Source organism: Scyliorhinus torazame, chromosome 15 (genome assembly GCF_047496885.1).
Source record: "Scyliorhinus torazame isolate Kashiwa2021f chromosome 15, sScyTor2.1, whole genome shotgun sequence".
Taxonomy (NCBI): Eukaryota; Metazoa; Chordata; class Chondrichthyes; order Carcharhiniformes; family Scyliorhinidae; genus Scyliorhinus; species Scyliorhinus torazame.
This window is the reverse complement of record NC_092721.1, coordinates 132372685-132392164: the sequence shown is the minus strand read 5'-3', so window position 1 is coordinate 132392164 and position 19480 is coordinate 132372685. Positions and strand designations below refer to the sequence as shown.

The following is a 19480-nucleotide window of genomic DNA, read 5'->3' as shown; positions in this document are numbered from 1 at the left end:
TGCAAAGAAGACTGCGGCAGCACTAGTAGACCCGAGACCATTTATATAGCAAAGCCAAGGAAAATTATTGATATCTTCTACTATCTACTTGCTGCTTTCAATAAGCATGGGAAGCGAACTATCTGGTGCAGCATACACTGACAATACACAGGAAGGAAAAGATTGGGGAAACCAGGCAGGAAGAGCTGCTCCACATTACCAAAACAATCGCATTCTCCTTGGAGACTGTGAATTTTCATATTTACACTTTCACGACTGATGTAATATTTTGAAAATAAAAATGTTTAAAATTCACAAGCACAGAATACATTGCAACTCGCACCGTGAAAAAAAATTAAACTTGAATCTTATTGGACTGGAGTTACATCATGCTTATGGTTATGATCACCAAATGACTGCTGGTCTCTTTAATAAGCACATCAACGCATTGGTTCAAAACATATGTACCACACATAGTCACGCTGAAGAAGCTTATCTTAAAGCTGCAGCGTCCTAACAGTGGACATAATGGGGCTGTCAACACAATTTTCCAGAGAATTGACCTTGAAAAGAAAGTGATTATAGGACATAAGAAACATTTAAATCATTGACTTGCTTGGCATTGAAAATATTTCTCAAAGAGAGAAGCTATCTTTATTTCAAAAATGCTTTGTCAGTTTGTATACTGTAACTTTACAGTAATACTTTTTGCAGAATACTGAGCAAACTAAAACAACAAATATGTTATGGTGTGCAGAATTTAAAAGACTATGTAAGTATCTAGATCATTTCATAAGAGACATTGTATAGGTAGGGATGATCTCAAATATATAAGCCAATGGAACAGGACACTGCTGCTTTAAAATGCAATTCTCCTGACAGCGCAGTGCTAAAGGAGTAATCAGACACTATTGATGGCATTTACTTAAGTTACTGAAAATAGGAAAATTAAACCGTAATGTAAAATCACAGCACAATCACAAGAACAGAGGGTGAGAAAGACAGAAGACAAAAGATAATGATACAAGAAACCAAAACATGAAGATATGGTAAATATTAATTTATTGAGACAATGAATGTACAGAGAACAAAATAACAAACACCATATGTACAGTCACTACATAACAGTAGCATTTCCTCAGAAGCAACACAGGAAAGTCATACATATCAGACTGTAAAAAACATCCCTACCGTAGAAAATTATTTCTGTAAATTCGACCCCAATCTTTGTCAAATTTAAACGTAATACTTCGGTTTGGGCATCTTTTCAGCAACATACCTGGTGCTAGACCACATTGTCACTCATGCAAATCATTGAACAAAGTGAAAATTATTTTTCCATGCTGTATTAAGAGTACATTCATTTATGAGTGCATTCATACAGCCATACAACTGAATATTATTGCTGAAATGAGAGACACAATGCTGAAGCTTTTTGTCTTGCACTTATCAGAAATTTGGGAAGTATGCCAAATTTCAAATGATCACCACAATTTATAGTACAGGAGAAAAGTGTGCTAATTAGCTGGCAAGTCAACTCTCATTGGCTGAAGGATACCGAGAAAACAAAAGAGAATTATAGTCTCAGCATGCTTCTGGGTAATTCAAAGAAAGCACTAGGATTGAACAGATTCCTTTTGCTTACAGGAAATGTGTCCCTGCATATGAATGTATGTCGCTTATAGCAAGCATAAATGAGTCACATTAAACGTTCAATTGGTTAGTGGGAATGGTCATTAATGTAACTATTAGTGCACTCAGGATTGTTCAGCAAGTGCTGCCCAATCACAACACACATTTTTGGGGTTCTGCAAGCATGGGCTGGTTGAGTAATTAAATGTTTTCATTTTATATACTTCAGTGACAGACTGAACTAAGGATTGGTAAGGGTTTCTTTCCCTCACCTTGCTAATGTCAGCTAAAGATCAACATCAATATAATGCACCAATACGGGACAAAAAGTTTTACACTCATGACAATTGTTTGCTAAAATTAGTATATGGAGAAAATACACTTCTTGAAGGTGTTTCTAGTTACAAATTGAATGATATGCTGGCAATTGTAATAGCATTAACTGCACGAGGATAATTGGGAATAATATTTTGTGTATACAATAAATTACACATTCCAATTTTATTGGGAATTAAGAAGCAGGGTATTAAGTGGAAGTCTTTTTTTTACAAAAATATGACAAAGGTACAACTTTGACTCTTTCTCCAGGGAGTGATATAGTTGATTGAGACAAGCAAAGGCAGTCTCAATTTATTATCCTATCAGTGAACTTACAAGTGCAAAAGCAACACAATTAGATCTGGGGTGCTTTATAATGAAAGTAATCCAATAATCTGTGGAATATGGCAGGATTTATGGCCATTTGAGACCTACCAATGGTCCACAGTAATGGTTTGCATCGCTGACATAACCCAAACATAGTAAACTGGAAAATAGGAGCAGGAGTAGGCCATTCAGCCCCTCGAGCCAACTCCTCGATTCAATGTGATTATAGCTGATCCTCCATCGCAACACCATACCCCTACCAACTCCCCATACCCCTAATTTCTTTATTGTCTCGAACTCTATTCCCTTCCTAAATATATTCAGTGACTTGGTCTCCATGGCCTTCTGTGGTAGAGAACTCCACAGGTTCACCACCATCACAGTGAAGACATTTCTCTTTATCTCAGTCCTAAATGACGTACCCCTTATCCTGAAACTGTGACCCCCACACTGACCCCACCGCCTGCCAGGGGAAACATCCAGTCCTGTCAGAATTTTATGTTTCACTGAGATTCCTCTCTAATTCTTCTAAATTACAATTAATGCAGGTTTAGTCAACCTAATCTCTCCTCAAACGGCAATTCTGCCATCCCAGAAACCAGTCTGGTGATCCTTCACTGCATGCCCTCTATGGCAAGTATATCCTTTTTGTGGTCTCACCAAGGCCTTGTACAGGTGCAGTAAGACATTGTTGCTCAAGCCCTCTTCCAATAAACGGCAACATATCATTTGCCTTTCTAACTGCTTGCTGCACCTGCATGCCTGCTTTCAGTGACTGGTGTAAAAGGACATGCATGTCACTTCGTACATCATCATTTCCCAATCTATCACCATGTAAATTCTACTCTGCCATTCTGTATCTCTGTCCGAAGTGGATAACTTCACATGAAGCCATGTTATTGTGCATCTGCCATATATTTGCCCACTCACTCAACTTGCCAGTATCATCTTGAAGCCTCATTATAGCCTCTGAATGTACTGTCCTGAAACTATATAGTCTTCTTTGGAAGTTTTTGCATTCCTGAGATGGACTGTCAGTTTATTCCCTTGGGGATGGAATTTGCCCTCGGAGACTGGAATCAGGAGGTAACATGTCACCAGGGAAGTGGGCCATGTTCTGGCTTGAATCATAGGGTAGCTGAGGTCTAGAACCTGGGGCAGGCTAGGCTGGTAATATGTTTTTAAAATCAGTGAATGTTATATAATTGGATAGGCCAGTCTGTCATGCTCAGTCTTGTCAGTGCTGCTTCGGACTGCATTTTCTCACAGGAGCTTCCACTGGGCCCTAAGTCTGCCTCCATTGAGCTGGGCTGATTCTCAACAGCTGCTGAATTCCAGCCAACCTGCTGAAAATTGTAAAACCTACCGGAGACCAGCTCTTAATGAGTCCACAATGACCCCAATTGCTTGTTTAATAGGAGGGAATGCATTCCAAAGGCTGTTCCCTCCCCTGCCCTCGGGGGAGGAGCAGAAAAGGAGGTGGGACCTCCAGTTGTGTAACATCGTGGCCATTTACTTCCTGTCCTGCCTTCATTCCATGCCAATTTGGGATGGGAAAATCTGGCCGCTATATTCTGGTCATATAGTTACGGGCTTCTTGTTTAATCGGTCATTGTATGGAATATGTGTTGGCACACCATCAAAAACATTTTAAAAATCCGCTATCTTACCATCCCCAAAAAACCATTGCTATTTTGTTTTCTACCTGTCCCTATAGACCGCGAGTCTATAATGTTATTGACTAAGCAAACAGGCACTCTAATGAGTCTTGCTCCACTGCAACACATCTTCTAACTAACAATGCCTTTCCTTTAGCCAGCTGCTTAAATACTTGGGTGAAGATGAATAGTTCTATAGACTAGAACATCATTGAACTCCTCTATCCAAGTGGCATTTTGTTCCCTTGTTAAAAAGCTGGTATAATATTCAAGGCAATCTGAGTATTCACAGACGGCAGAATATAGAAATCGATTTCCTGCTCGTCTCGATATTGACCTCAAAATTACAAACAGAAAATCCCTTTTATGCTCCTGCCAGGTTTGGTTGGAAAATAATTTTTAAATATACGAACTTGGTCACTGAGAGTTGGTGGGTTATTTAACAATGGTCAATTCTTCCTCAATGAACATGTCCTAACAAGACTGGGAACTCTGATTGATCTTTCGCCAGCTCAATCTAAGATCACCAGAACCCATTGCAAAGCCCCCCTGAAGCCAAGGTAAATGTTATTCATTGAACTCAGACTGAGTCAAAAGGGAACAGGATAACTCTGAAAAGGAAAAGTTTGCAGGTTTATGGGGAAATAATGGGGGAGTGGGACTAACTGGACAGCTCTTCCAAAGATCTGGCACAAACATGATGGTTCAATTTTTTTGATGGACGATAGTGTGCTAAATGGGGCTGGTTTAGCACAATGGGCTAAATCGCTGGCTTTTAAAGTAGACCAAGGCAGGCCAGCAGCACGGTTCAGTTCCCGTACCAGCCTCCCCGAACAGGCGCCAGAATGTGGCGACTAGGGGCTTTTCATAGTAACGTCATTTGAAGCCTACTTGTGACAATAAGCGATTTTCATTTTTCATTTCATTCTATAACTGGGAGATTGAACTTATGATTTTCCTGTAAAGTACTGCTCAGTTCCACATTGGAGAAGTGCATTTATCCACTGGGTTATTTATTGGGCAAATATGTACAAGTTGACTTGGCAGAGTTGGTAAATAATGGAAATAGTACACTAGGTAATGGAAATATAGGGCGCGATCTACCGGCCACGCTCCTCCGGAAAAGCAGCTCACCGTGGCTGGGATCTACCTGGTTCGCAAAGCCTCGCGAGATTCAACACAATCTCGCAAGACGTTGCAAGGTGAATTATGCCCACAATGGGTGGGATCCCTTTTTGGCAAATCTGCCTATTAGAGCAAGGCAGTAAGCCTGACTCTAATGTGCCATTCCGGAGGTACCCGAGACTTTGGGATTCAACCCCTTCGCTTCAGAGACCTTGGGTGAGCATCATTCAGCACTGGTCCCCACAAACGGGGACCAGACGGAATGGCACTTGTGGGGGTCTCCAAGGGGATCAGAGGCCCTCAGCTGCATGCCCTTTGAGCAGGGTGGTGCCCTGGCACTGCTGGTGTCACCTGGGTACCTTGTCACTGCTAGCCTGGCAACCTGGCAGTGCCACATTGGTGCTAGCCTGGCATTGCTGAAGTACACAGGTGGCACTGCCAGCTGGCAGGGACGGTGCAAAGCTGTCATTTTTTGCACACATGTGATCGGGCTGGGATTGCCTGGCAGGGTGCAGGGAGGTGTGTTGGGGGGGGGGATTCTTTTGGGGGCCTCGGTGATCGGGATGCCCTCAGAGATCAGAATTTTAAAATGGCGTCCCGATCTCTCACTGCAACTGGAAGATATGGCAAGCGGAGCTCCCCATTGTAAAAAACGGGGCTATGTGCGGCCTCGGCTGTGCATCACCCATTCAGGCCCCGATTCAAAGTGAGTTGCGTTGAATACCATGTATTTCAGTGCCGGAAAACACGCAGCTAAACCCTCGGGACTTTGTTCCCTTTTGAGAAGATTGCACACATAGAATCTTGGGCCTTGAGTTTAAAGGGCAGAGTGATTGAGCAGATAAATTGTGTGCAAATTTCTGGCGCACCCAGAAAGTCCAGGGACCTGGAGGTCTGACCAACCTTAATGACTGTTCATTATCTGATTAAATTTTACTAGACACCCATCTGAACTCGTTCAGAAACATTACCTGGCTGGAATGCAAAAAAGGTAATTGGATCTAGCAGAAGTTAAATATTGGGGATCGGGAAGTTTCTCAAATTGATACCAATATGGAGAGGGAGAGAAATTCGAGGCAAGGGACATCCGAGGAATTCTTCCTGTTTCTTCAAGCAATTAGTTACCTTGGTTTGCTCTGACACCACTATACCCTGCCAGGTTTCTCTGACAGCTCTTACTCTGAGCAGACCTACCAAGCTTCATAAAAATCATGTTACAGTAACAATGGCATCATTGGCCTCAACTGTATATTTAAGTTAGGCCCTCGCCTACCTATCGTGGACCCTTGGCCAACTTCAAAATCGATGAAGATATGATTTTGCCAGGAGGGAATGGTGAGGCCTCAGAACCCCTGATCTTAACCCCTCCTATGCAACCTTATTGATGGGCAACGGGGTTAAAATGCTCCCTAGCTCTAGTTTCACCAGCCAGTGGAAACAACCTCCCTGCTTCGATCTTAACTAGTCCCTTTATAATTTTATATGTTTCCATAAGATCCCCCCACATTCTTCTAAATTCCAATGAGTATAATTTCAGTCTACTCAGTCTCTCCTCATAAGCCAATCCTCCCAACTCTGGAATCAACCTAGTGAATCTCCTCTGCACCCCTCCAGTGTCATCCTTTCTCAAGTGAGGAGCCCAAAACTGTACACAGTACTCCAGGTGTGGCCTCACCAGCACCCTATACAGCTGCAACATAACCTCTCTGTTTTTAAAATCCGTCCCTCTGGCAATGAAGGACAAAATTTCATTTGCCTTCTTAATTACCTGCTGCACCGGCACAAGGACACCCAGGTCCCTCTGCATGCTGCAATTTTTTTAACCATTTAAATAATGGTCCGTTTTGCTGTTATTCCTACCAAAATGGATGACCTCAGATTTACATTTTACATTTGGCTGGGAGTTTCTCCCAGTTCTGTCAGTGAGTTTCCCACTGCTATCTAACTGCACTTAATTGGTTAAAACCTTTGTTGAACCAAAGTGAATTTATTAAGTGCTTAGTTGGGGTGGCTGAAATCAATTTTGTGGGCACCGGGGAGTTCCTCTCTGGGCTAGCACACACTTAGAGTTATTTTTGTCACGGAGGAACTGAATTCGCTGGCCAGGCTGGCTCCCCAGAGATCGGGCCACCATTTTGAAAGGGTGCCCAAATCTTCAAGTGAGCTTGAGGGTCCCCCACACACCCCAACATACTGGCAATGTGACACCCACCCACACACATGGAAATTACCCATACCCCCCCCTCCCCCAAGTGAGGACATCCCTCTATGGGGTCGCTGAGGGTCTCCACTTTTCAGGCCTTCCTAGGCCCCCTTCTCCATTCAGAACCCCCACCCAACCTTCCGGAGGCCCCTTCATTACTGCCCTTCAGCTCCCCCCCATCTGTCATACCCTCTTCATCCCTCCTTTCATTGGCATAGTTTCCCTCAGGCCAATGCCCTTGGCATTGCTACACTGGCATCTAGACACCATGGCACTGCTACCCTGGCAGTGCCCCACGGCAATGCCCTACCAGCCTGACAGTACCACCTGGAAACCTTGGCCAGGGTGGCAGTGGTACCATGGTGCCAGCCTGGCTGTGCCTAGGTACCCAGGTATCAGTGGGAGAGCCAAGGTGCCACCCTGCCCTATCGGTTGCCATCTATGGGCTTCCAATGACCTGGGAGACCCCCCAGGTGCCGTGATACCTGGGCCACATTTGTGTGGCCCAGTGCTTTTCAGCGCCTGTGTAACCTCTCACTGGGGAACCTGTTAGATCACTAGAGGCCATTAGATTGGGCTTCTATCTCACTGATGAGATGGGGAATGTTCTTCATTGGCCTCAATTAGCTTCGCACCATGTCTAGGAGGATCCGGATCCCGGCAACAGGAGCGGGCCGGTTAGATCGCAAACCGTTCGTGCCCGGCGCGGTTCCCCATTTGGGCCTCTCTTACGATCTAACTGACCCGAACGAATCCTTACCAAGCACCCGAAGCCATTAAATCGCGCTGAATAATTATGAAATATTTTGATTGAGTAAATAAGGAGCAACTATTAACTGACAGGAGGGTGATGTCATATCCTGCACGAGACTTACGGGGTGAGAATGATTTTCTTCCCCATGGCTCTCACGGAGTACGAGCGCCCCCACTGAGGGGTGGGGGAACTCCATTCAGTTATGTATAAAAGGTTGGCCAGTCTACGTGAAGAGACCCGGGAGGGATCTACCGGGCGTTGTATATAACGTAACTGTAAATAATCAAAGTTTTTTTATTCTTACTCATTATTAAAGGTGAGTCATCAGATTTAAGGTAATTGGCAAAACAATCAAATGGGAGATAAAGAAAAATTGTTTACACAATGAGTTGTTATCATTTGGATTGCACTGCCAGAAAGGCTGGTGGAAGCAAATTGAATAGTAACTTTCAAAAGGGATGTTGCAAAGGGATCCTATCCAGGTGCCATGTGGTGCAGCAACATAAAGTAATAAAATAAAATGGGCTTGTTTTGCAGGCAATACATCATCCCATTTCATTACTACTCAGATCACTTTAATACAGTGCTCATATTTGTCAAAGTTAGCAACAGCACTCCTTTTTCAGCAGTACCTACACACACTTACAAAAGGTCAATATACACTTTTATAGTGACTTGAATATAGAAGAACCTCTCAATGGCACCTTGTAAGAAGGTGCAAATTTTCGAGCTGTGTGGGAATTGGAATAATTATGAGCAAAGTGAGGGGGCGTGACAAAAGATCTAAGAATAGATTTTGAGGAGGCTTTGGAAGTTGAGTAAAGTTAAAGCAAGTTGGAAGAGTTCAGGAAAATAATTTCATTTGGGTTTTGAAGGAGTACCCTTAATCATTGGAAGCCCAAATGGCTAAACCCTTCCCCTGCTCCTCGCCCCGGGTTTCTTCTCAAAGCAATTTTACCCTCAAAAGAACATTGACACTTGCTTGAAGGAGGAGATAATTTGAGGGTAAACACTATCATGTAGATCCTGACCTCTTGACATCTTCTCGGTTGTTAAGCATTTTAATTTATTTAATTCATGCTCTTACAGCTTAGCATGTAAAGCACTTATTTTTTTGAAGCCAGGAGTATATTTTGTTGCCGGTCGAATAGATTGCTGTGGGCAGCAATATTATAAGCCTGTGAGTAATTTTAGTGCACATACTCTAATAGAAACTTGTGACTGCCTAAAATCCTTTATCACAAGCTGCTGCTGGTGAAGAAAGTCATCCACCGTATCTTAATTCAATCATCCAGAACAAATTTACACTTCCCTTTGTTATACCAAAGTATTTCTCAAATATTTCCGAAATAGTTATTAGGTTTTTATCTTTAGAATTCTCCCCGAGGGCCATTTGCAAGTGTAGATAAGTCTCTGCATGCGTGGAAGGTGCTATACAAATGCAAATTGTAATTTATTTTTTTTGAATCAGTTTTAGTTAACTTTTAGTAGTATGAACCTGTGCCAACTTTTCTTTCTCCCATGGTCTAACTAAAATCGGTTTTCTGGATAAATCTTTTCTATGTACTTTTAAAAAATTCATTCATGGGAAGTGGATGCCACTGCCTCGGCCAACAATTATAACCCATCCCAAATTGCCGTTGAGTAGGTGGCTGTGAGCTGTCTTCGTGATCTCCTTTCTCTTGAGAGTGGATTTTGGACTGGCTCCTTGGCCTCCGATTCTCTCCACTTGCGGGTTTGAATCTCAGTCCCCATTCAGCATTCACCAGGATTCCTCTCTACTCAGCTACTGTTTACCCCTCCAGCTTCTGATCTAGTTCCCTGACTGACATTCTACCCTCTTTACCCTAGTTTCTGATCTCCCTTCCAGTTTCCATCCACTAGCCCCCCTCCCACCCCAACCCCCCCCCACCCCAACCCACCCAGCTTCACTTAGCTAAGGGCTGCTCAACAGTGGCAGTGGATAATATTCAATCACCCTGCTAGTTGTTGTCCACCAGCATCATTCAACTTGATGGAAATCTGGCCTGAGGCAAATGAAGTTACTGTGAAAAGCCCCTAGTCGCCACATTCCGGCGCCTGTTCAGGTATACAGAGGGAGAATTCAGAATGTGCAAATTCACCTAACAAACACATCTTTCGGGACTTGTGGAAGGAAACCGGAACACCCGGAGGAAATCCACGCAGACACTGGGTGACGTGCAGACTCCGCACAGACAGTGACCCAAGCTGGGAATCGAACCTGGACCCTGGTGCTGTGAAGCAACAGTGCTCCCACTGTGCTACCATGCTGCAGATATCAGGGGCACCTTGGGTCTCACCACTCAGGCACAGGCATCAGACAATGCCCTTCCAGCACACCTTAAAATAGGTGCACCTGAATTTTGACACCAAATTTTTGAACCTCTATTGTTGTCCATTTAGCTGCGGGATATTACTTGAGCTAGTATTTTCACTCTCATTCTCTTGCTCTCCTGCAATGTTGGGCATGCGACTATCCCAACATCCTTCTTACAAAACCAACACCAACCTGCATTTATATAGCACTTTTGACATTGTAAAAACTTCCCAAGGTGTTTCACAGGAGCGCTATCAGATGCAATTTGACACTGAACCACATAAGGAGATAGTGGGACTGGTGACCAAACGTTTGGTTAAATAGGTTGTGTTGGAGTGACGCAAAAGGTGGGAGACAGATAGAGAGCTTTAGATTTCAGGGCCATTTACAGAACGCCTAGACAGCACTGTTGTATTCAGGATGCACCCTGCTGCCATTGCTAATCCAGTATGTAACTTTTACCACTTACTCTCAAAAAAACACTGCTAGAGATTGTGGCCCACAACAAATGTTCATGAATAATAATGCCTGCAATCAAAGATGTATGAAAGTGAGCAAGGACTGAAAGCATAAGTAGAATGATTGTGTGCCTATTTCAAACAGTGAGTGTATGTCATCAAATTACACGTGGCAGCATTATCAGATTTGGGCTGCGATTTTGTATTCTGGGTAATTGACCTGGGATTTATGGCTCACTTTCAAACCTGCGGAAATTTTTCAAGAGGCAGGAAGTAATGTAAAAAGGAACACTTCAAATTAACACGGAATGCATGGAAGCTGCCCTAACAAACACGGTTGATTTTTCAATAGCTTTAAATATCAACTTACAAAACACATAGCAAATTTAAATATAGCTGGCTGCTTTCAGACGAGACTTTGCTGAGGCTATGAATGTGATAGTAATGTCCTGTTGCCATGTGATTTTCTAAATTTTGTCAGAGATCTGACTCAAAATGAGCACAGATGTGCATTCAATAGGTGCTAATACAAACATGCCTTCCAGCTGCACTTTTGATGAACAAGAGGTTGGGCTGACAGCCATTTACAGAGCTTTATGTTTTGATTAATGAACAATTTAGTCACTCATTGTGACATTCAATCCTGAATGACATACAGAGCGTCTTTATATTTTGCTTCCTTGTCTCATAATGAAGTGTATTCACGAGTTAAAAGTTGCTAATTGCGCCAGTTACTTAGTGCAAACTGAATTTGTAATATATTTATTTTGAAAGAGGCTAAAAGATGTTAGTCTAGAAATTACTGTTGGTGATGTTATTGTGTGAATACTTAATGTGATCATGCTAAATGTTTCTGTTATTTTAACAGGAGCTGTGTTAATGCCCCTGTCAAAATAGCACAGAGAGGAATTTAATACATCCTTAAAGTGTTTGCAAAATAATGTCACTGATAGTAATTTCCAAGCTGAAATATTTTTACTCTCTCGCTCATCTATCTGTGAACCAAACCACCAGCAACGCAAAATAGTGATGATCTGATGCAGTATGTTTTTTTTTAAAGCAAGTCATTGGGCTTGAGAAGATAAGATCCTTCTCTGCAACTTACAACTAACAGGGGCTGGTTTAGCACAGGGCTAAATCGCTGGCTTTTAAAGCAGACCAAGCAGGCCAGCAGCACGGTTCAATTCCCGTACCTGCCTCCCCGAACAGGCGCCGGAATGTGGCGACTAGGGGCTTTTCACAGTAACTTAATTGAAGCCTACTTGTGACAATAAGCGATTTTCATTTCATTTCATTTCAATGCGAATCATACAAAAGAATGCTCAGTGGTGACACTAACTTCCAGAAGGAAAGTGTTCCATTCCCCAACACTGACTTCCCTCACATAAAAAATAGGAGCAAGGGCAGACCATTTTGCCCCTCCAGCCTGTTCAGCTTTTCGAAAAGATCTGACAGTGACCTTAACTCCACTTTCCTGCCTGCCCCCCATTACCCTTGGCTCCCTTGTCAATCCAAAATATATCTAACGGAGTCTTGAATATATTCAATGATGCAACCTCCACTGCTCACAGGGAAAGAGAATTGCAAACACTAACGGCCCTCAGAGAGTATAAATTCTTCCTCACCTCCATCGTAAACAGGAGACTCCCTATTTTGAAACTTTGCCCACTAGTTTTAGATGCCGGCATGAGGGGAAACATCCTCTCAGCACCTACCCTGTCAAACCCCCTCCAAATATATTTCAATAAGGTCACCTCTCATTCTTCTAAAGTTCAATTAATACAGGCCCAATTTTCTCAACCTCTCCTCTTAAGACAAACTCTTCATTCCAGAAATCAACCGAGTAAACCTTATCTGAACTGCTTCCAATGCAAGTATGTCTCTTCTTAAGTAATGGGACCTGTAGAATCTGAATGGGAGAGACACCAGGAACACACAGTAGGGTAGAAATAAACAACTGGTTTTCACAGTATACACAGAAACAATGAAACTACTACCCCTCTCCCAGAGTAGTTAAGGGGCAAACCTTTACTGGGAGTGTTCATAGGTATACAAGTGGGGAAATAAAATGAAGCACAGTTCTTGGCCCCCAATGGGTCATAACAGGACCAAAACTGTATGCAGAACTCTAGGTGCCGTTTCACCAGTGCCTCTTGTAACAAGACTTTTATACTCAGTTCTTCTTGCAATAAAGGCCAATTTTCCATTTGCCTTGCTAATTGTATGCTACACCTGGATGCTGACTTTTTGTGATTCACATACAAGGACATCCAGGTCCCTTTGTACCATACTATCCAACAGTCTCCATTATTTCCACAGTCAAACCTGTCTCCTTTCTTGGAGATGGTCACAATTAAGGTGTCTGAGATCACCCTGCATGCTCTCTTCCTTCCAGACAAGGGTGATGAAGTTACAAGAGGATGTAAGCTCAAGGTGAGTAACAGGAGGTTTAAGGGGGATTTAAGGAAAAATCTTTTGACCCAGAGTGTGGTGACGGTCTGGAATGCACTGACTGGGAGGGTGTTAGAGGCTGGTTGCCTCACATCCTTTAAAAGTACCTGGATCAGCACTTGACATGTCACAATGTGCCAATTTAAGGCTATGGGCCAAGTGCTGGTAAATGGGATTAGGTAGGCAGGTCAGGTGGTTTTCATGCTTCGGTGCAGACTCAATGGGCCGAAGAGTCTCTTCTGCACTGAATTATTCTGTGATACTGTCAATAATATTCTATTTTTCTGTTCTTCCTGCCAGAGTTAACAAACTCACATTTTCCCTCATTATGTTCCATCTGCCAATTTTTTGCCCAGTCACTGAACCTATCCGTTGCAAACTTTTTATATCCTCCTCATAACTTGCTTTCCTACCTATTGCTTTAACAGAAAACTTCGCTACAATACAGTGAATCCCTTCATCCAAGTCATTGATACAGATTGTAAATAGTTCAGGCCTCAACACTAATTCCCTGTGGCACTCCTCTAGTTACAGTTTGACAACCTAAAATGACACATGTATACTGACCGTCCGTTTCCTTTTATGTAGCCAATCCTCAATTGATGCTAATATATTACCTTCAACACCTCAAACACTTATCGTGGGTAGTAACCCTTTATATACCTTATTGAATGTCTTTTGGGAATCCAAATAATAAACCTACAGGTACTCCTTTATCCACCCTGCTTGTTACATTCTTGAATAACTCTAATACATTGATCAGACACAAGTTCCCTTTCATAAAACCGCGTTGACTCTGCCTGATTGTGTTATGAGTTACCAAATGTCCTATCTTTATAATAATGGATTCTAGCATTTTCCCAAGACAGACATCAGGCTAACTAGCCTAATGTTAGTTATCTACTTTCTGTCTGGCTCCTTTCTTGAACACACATGTTATATTTGCAGTTTTCTAATCCAGAGGGACCTTTGCATCTACTACCTCTGCAGTCTCTTATTTTAAGACCCTAGGAGTCTGTATAAAAACCTTGACCTGGGCACAGGTCAGGGAGGGTGGCCCTTCAGGGAGAAGAGTAGTAGTGGTGTTATTTCTGTGTGGACTGAAATAAACCAGTCATTCATTTCTACACTACCATGTGTTCCTGTTGTCTCTCCCATTCAGGTTCTATAGGATCCATTACTGAAGAAAGGACATACTTACAGTGGAAGCAGGCCATCAGGTCCAGGGTCTTGTCAGTCTCATTAGTGTGCCCATTACCTTTTGTCTCGTGATGGTGGTTGTTTTTTAAAAATAAATTTAGAGTACTCAATTCATTTTTTCCAATTAAGCGGCAATTTAGCGTGTTCAATCCACCTATCTTTGGGTTGTGGGGGTGAAACCCACGCAAACACGGGGAGAATGTGCAAACTCCACACGGACAGTGACCCAGAGCCGGGATCAAACTTGGGACCTCAGCGCCGTGAGACTGCAGTGCTACCACTGCGCCACCGTGCTGCCCGATGGTGGTTATTTTAAGGTCCTCCCACCCTTTATTTTCTTGATTTTCTATATTCTTTGGGGTGCTTTATGTGTCTTCTTTCGTGAAGATCAATACAAGATACTTGTTCAAAGCCTGTGCCATTTCCCATTATTAATTCCCCAGTCTCACCGTCTCAGGGATCAATGTTCTCTTTAGCTACTCTTTTCCTTTTTATAAGCTTGTAAAAGTTTTTATTGCCTGTTTTTATATTTCTTTCTCATTTTCTCTCATACTCTACTTTCTCCCTCTATTTCCTTTCCTGGTTTTTAAAACGTTCCCAATCCTCTGACCCACCTCCTTTCTTCCCGTCCTTCTGAAATATTAAATAGCCGTAACATTCAGGCCCCAGTCTTGCTCACCTCACAGTGAAGTTCAAAACAAAAATATTTTGGGCAGCGAAGTGTTTAGCTGCCATGACAGAGGATGAATGTTTCTGGCAGGCAGTTATTGAAATATTGCAGAAGCACCAACCATAATTTACTGTCCTGTCCATTGAATTGAATGAACCGGCAATCCTGGACACTACATCTGTATTTTGCAATAAGCCCTGGTTAATGTTGTGTGACATCTCCGGATCTTTCACCCAGAATACCATTCCAGGCCAGGAAATACTCAACCTACATAAAAACTAACTCAGCCACAACCAGGCTTTTGTGTTCAATTTTAGGCACCACACTTTAGGAAAGACTTGACTTTTTGGAGAGGGTACAGAAGAGATTTACTAGGCTTGAGGGTTTACAGTTACATGGGTAGACTGGTGAAGTTAGGTTGTTCTCCTGAGAACAGAAAGGCGAAGAGACGATTTGGTAGAAGTGTTTAAAACCATGAAAGGTTTTAAACAGAGTAACTAAAGAGGAACTGTTTCCAATGGCTGAAGGGTCTATATTGAGCGGGGACAGATTTAAGGTGATTAGAAATTGCAATGTATTGACTGCTTGAATTGTGGAAACAGATTCAAAAGAAGCTTACAAAAGGGAATTGGATAAATGCTTGAACAAGAAATTAATTTGAGGGTTATGGGGAAAGAAATAGGTGGTGGAGTTAACTGGATTTGACAGGCTAAATGGCTTCCTTCTGTGCAGTGAGTGTTCACCCTGGAACCGCCCCTGCACCCCATCCCCCTCTGGGATTGCCCCTGGCACTGCTTGGGCATTACCCAGACACTGTCCCCTGAGCACTGCACTCACCTGAGCACCCCTGGGAAGTCTGCTTGCCAGGTGCATGCCTTGGGAGACCAGCTGGATTTCATGTTGTTTTGCTGTCTCGCCGACCTGGATAGATTTCATGACGGGGTTGGGCAGGGGGGGGGGTATGATTCGGGAGTAGGGATCTGATAATGATATGCTAATTAATGCAAATGATGTTCCTTATATTGAACATATGGGGCGGGATTCTCCGAAATGGAGGCAGAGTGTGCGCGCCGTCGTGAACGCCGTCGAGATTCATGACGGCGTGAAACGGCCCCTATCCCGACTGATTAAGGGCCCGATAATGGGCTAGGAGTGGCGCCGCATCATTTACGCGCACCAGGCCTTGGCGCCGCTTAAAGGCGGCGCCGCTTACATGACGTGGCCGGCGCCGCATAACTGCCGTCACCCGCGCATGCGCGGGTTGGCCGGCGCCAACCCGTGTATGCGTGGTTGCCGTCCTCTCCGAGTCTGCCCCGCAAGAAGATGTCTGACGGATCTTGCGGGGCTGCGGAAGAAAGGAGGTCCTCCTTCAGGGAGACCGGCCCGACCATCGGTGGGCACTGATCGCGGGCCAGACCCCATTTGAGCCCCCCCCCCCTCCCGCCCCGGTGCAGGATCCCCCCTCCCCGTAGGCCGCACCCCCAGCGTTCCCGCGCTGTTCCCGCCGGCAGCGACCAGGTGTGGATGGCGCCGGGGGGAACCCGACGTTTTGGGCAGGCCGCTCGGCCCATCCGGCACTGAGAATCCCGGGGGTACCGGTGAATCGCCATTTTGGCTGTCTCGGGCGATTCACTGGACCGCGCCGTGCAAAACGCGATTGTGCCGATCTGGCCGCTTCCGTGAATCGCGGGAGGGTGTCGGACCGGCGTGGCGGGAAAATTTGGCGACCCAGGCGATTCTCCAAACCGGCGCGGGAGCGGAGAATCGCGCCCAAGGAAATGCGTCCAGGCACTGATGGTGGGGGTCAAGGAACAATCATACCACACGTGTACGTTGACGTAATATGCGATTTGATTGTTATTGCGATATTTTCTGCTCCTGTCATCAAACTTGGCCGATGCAATCAGGAGCAGAAAATCCCAGCCTTCGAGGAGCCGAATTATAATTTTTAAAATTGCCAATGGCCAATTTCTGGCCTTTGCAGAAGTAGTGAGTTGCAGCAGGGCACCTGGTCGATGCCCGCAACTCACCAACAGTATTCAAACAAGACCCGAATCGAAAATGATTCTGGTCTGCTCACACCAGCTTCATGTCGGCCTGGTGATTCTGTGCTCTCTTCAGGTAGAAGTCAAAATCACCCAAAACTGTGTCAGAAAGCCATGATGACACAGACGGAGGGCATTCAGCTAAAAGAATAGGACCCTGCGAATGAAAGTTAAATGTTTATATGGAACAGAGCAGCAGATTTTCCAAGTGTTTTTTGACATAATCTATGCACAAACCACATTATAATGTTCTTTCTTTCCTATGTGTCATCTCCTACTGGGCATGCCAGCCAGCACAGTCACTGTTTTACATCGACTGAAAATATCAAATTCCATTTTTCTTATATGTGACTCTGAGATTCTTACTAGTGTATTAACATTTCATACTAAAATATGGACCACTGGCTTATTGTATTTAAATAACTCAAATTTCTTTTTTTTAAAGAGGTGATTTTCTGAGATTTTGACTTGTGTTTTGAGGTTTGAATTTGCAATTCACAGCAATTTGTCCATCAAAACCCACAGATCACTGGCTTTATTAACTGGGTGGAGAATGAAAGAACTTGCAATTATATAGTATCTTTCCTGTCCTCTAACTTTCCAAAGCTCTTTGCAGCTATCAAGTTACTTTTGAAGTGAAATTAGTGTTGGTACATAGGTCAATTTTCACACAGCAAGACTCCACAAACTGCAATGTGCCGGCTAAACGACATGAGGTCCGACAGGTCTCCGGAGGTATGCATCTGGCGCGCAGTACTTACAGGGAAGTTCAGGTAAGTGCAGTGCTCATGGGGGAAATAGTCATGTCTGGGTATTATCCACATATTATCCTAATACTGTCCGAGCATTACCCTGGCACCCGTGACACTGCCAGGCACAACCCGGGTACTGCCTGGGCACGGGGCAATATGAGGACAATGTCAAGGTAGTGCCAGGGCTGATCCAGGGTGATCTCGTTTGGTCGCTATGCATTGCGACCGCCTTTCAAAATGGCACCCAGATCCTCCAGTTTCGAGAAAAGTGTTAGCCCAATCGCTTCCTGCATTGAGGAGGTCCACTCACTGGAGCTCCTCAGTGCAGGAAATGACACTAAAGTGTGGCCTCCCAGGGTTCCCCACCAGGGCCCAGAAACTAAAAGAGTGTAATTCGATTGCATCGAAAATAACCCCGCTAATTCCGACCAAACTGGACACTTTTCTTTTTAGTTAAATCGTGCCCATTATTTCTCATATATCATAGTCAAACACATATACTGTATTAATGGCACAGAGACTCTGAGGGCACATACATAGACATGCACATGAAAGTTAAATAAATGTATTTTTATTTGTTCTTTGTTTTAGGCTACACTTATTGGCCATCCTAACTGTAACTAAATCATAGTGCTACGCAGACCAATTTTGCAAACATCAAGAGATAGTGACTTATTGGTTACTGGTAAGATGCAGGACAACAATAGGCAAACAGATTTCATTTCATTTCATTTCAGATAGCATTTGTATGACTGCAGCCAACAAAAGACAAATGCTCCACTGCATTAGCTCAGACAAGAAGCCATCAATCAAATGGTGCCACCACTCCTTTGTCGCCAGTAACCCACTTTGTATTCCTAATCCCTAGTGCTGGCTGATCATTGGTGAACTGAATGCTGATGTTGCTGTCAATGGCAATTTTCAGCAGCAGACAGCAAAATGTTGACCTTTCCGGGGTCATTCATGAAGCAGCAAGCAGAATGGTGATGATTACTGAGCTGCTATTTGAGTTTTTTCAACGGTCAATCATCACCGTGGTCTCAGAATTAACTTCATTATATTGCACCTCAGCTCTAGTGTACATTGTGAAGAGGTGCGATGAACCACAGTTGCCTATATGCAGCTTCTATCGCCCAGCAGTTAGCTGTCCAACCTTACCTCCACTTGGAAGAGCTCATATTGTTGTCGGATAGATGAATCACAGCAATTCTCTTAAAAACAGGCATTGACATATAGTTTGGCATGATGGCACAGTGTTTATCACTGCTGCCTCACAGCGCCAGGGACGCGCGTTCAATTCTGGCCGTGGGTGACTGTCTTTGTGGAGTTTGCACTTTTTCCCCGTGTCTGTGTGGATTTCCTCCGGGTGCTCCTGTTTCCTCCCACAGTCCAAAGATGTGCAGGTTTGGTGGATTGGCCATGATAAATTGACCCTTAGTGTCCAGGTTAGGTGAGGATAGGGCTGGAGAGTGAGTCCAGGTAGGGTGCTCTGTCAGAGGGTCGGTGGGTCAAATGACCTTTTTCTGCACTGTAGGAATTCTCTGTTTCTAAATTAATGGTTATATCACAA

General features: G+C 43.9%; 1 protein-coding gene across 8 annotated transcripts in view; it reads right to left on the bottom strand.

Moving 5' to 3' along the window:
* LOC140391818 (glutamate receptor 4) overlaps positions 1-19480 on the bottom strand; it is a 438531-nt gene that overhangs the window by 38420 nt on the left and 380631 nt on the right. The window lies entirely within an intron of this gene.